Here is a 1,223-nt window from a genome sequence, read left to right as displayed (position 1 = left end):
CGATGGGTTGGGCTCTCCCCGCCATGGGGGCTGCCCTGGGGACGGGGCTCTGCTCTGGGGATGGGGGACTGCCCCAGGGGAGGGGGTTTCCCTCCGGGCCTGGGGGGCTACAGCCGTGGGTTGGTTTCCCCCGGGGCTGGGGGGAGGCACAGGCAGCACGCAGCCCCCCGCATGGATGCTCCCTTATTTTCAGTCAGTATTGTCTGCCTGGGTTTGCAGGAGGGGTGCAGGCTGCTCTGGAGGGTCTCAGGGGCCCCCCGAGGACACAGCAGCCCCGGGCAGCCGCTGCCTCCCGTCCCCGCGGGGACACCCGTGGGGCAGCTGCGGCTCCCGAGCTTCCTCCAGCCCTGCTCTGCTGAGCCCGGGCAGCACCGCGGGAAGGCCCTTGGGAGGCTTGGGGGACTTTCTGCCTGGCCCTTCTGCTTGTTTCTGGTTTTGGTGAAGTCAGGCTGGAGCCCAGCAGGACTGTGGCTTGGGGGAGGTGAGATGTGCCTGGGGATATTGCTCTGGCTCCAGGGCTTGACAGCCTAAACCTTTGCCTTCCAGGTCCCTCCCTCCAAGTCGGTCTGGTACTTCCTTCCAGTGTGGAAATTGATCGGTTGAAGTTATGCATTTGACCTGCAAGAGCCACGCTGCCGGTGCTTCGGGGATCTTGTGAACTGGAACGGGAAAGGAGGTAAAACCTCTCTGTCCACCCAGCACCCTGCCCAAAATCCCCTGCAGGCCCTGCTCCTGTGTCTTTGAGTGGATGAGGAGCAGCTGAGGGAGCTGGGAGTGCTCAGCCTGGAGGAAAGGAGGCTCGGGGGGACCTTCTCGCTTTCTACAACTGCCTGAAAGGAAGCTGTAGCCAGGTAGACCTGAGTAGACAAGAGGAAATGGCCTCAAGTTATGCCAGGGGAGGTTTAGTTGGGTATTAGGAAAAATCTCTTCACTGAAAAGGTTGTCAGGCTGCCCAGGGCAGCAGCGGAGTCTCCATCCCTGGAGGATTTAACAGACATGTAGATGTGGCACTTGGGGACATGGTTTAGTGGTGGCCTGGGCAGTGCTGGGAGAATGGTTGGAATGGATGATCCTGGATGTTTTTTCCAAACTAAACGATTCTGTGATTACTCAGAACTCCCCTCCATGGGGATTTTTGGTTTGGTTTGTTTGGAGAGTGGAGAAGGACCATGGACATCTGGGGATGCCTTTCTAAATAGGAATCATGCTCCCAAACCACACAG

General features: G+C 59.1%; 1 protein-coding gene across 1 annotated transcript in view; it reads left to right on the top strand.

The window, feature by feature from the left end:
• Window positions 1-545: 545 nt before the first annotated feature.
• Window positions 546-1,223, top strand: part of SH2B2 (SH2B adaptor protein 2) — a 20,396-nt gene continuing 19,718 nt past the window's right edge. The window contains exon 1 of the mRNA XM_017743026.1: window positions 546-676. The gene's annotated coding sequence lies outside the window, so the exon portion shown is untranslated. The remainder of the gene's footprint in view (window positions 677-1,223) is intronic.

The sequence above is a fragment of the Corvus brachyrhynchos genome, unplaced genomic scaffold (assembly GCF_000691975.1).
Source record: "Corvus brachyrhynchos isolate BGI_N302 unplaced genomic scaffold, ASM69197v1 scaffold99, whole genome shotgun sequence".
NCBI classification, from domain to species: Eukaryota; Metazoa; Chordata; class Aves; order Passeriformes; family Corvidae; genus Corvus; species Corvus brachyrhynchos.
The sequence above is the reverse complement of the archived record's forward strand: the minus strand, read 5'-3'. Positions and strand labels throughout refer to the sequence as shown.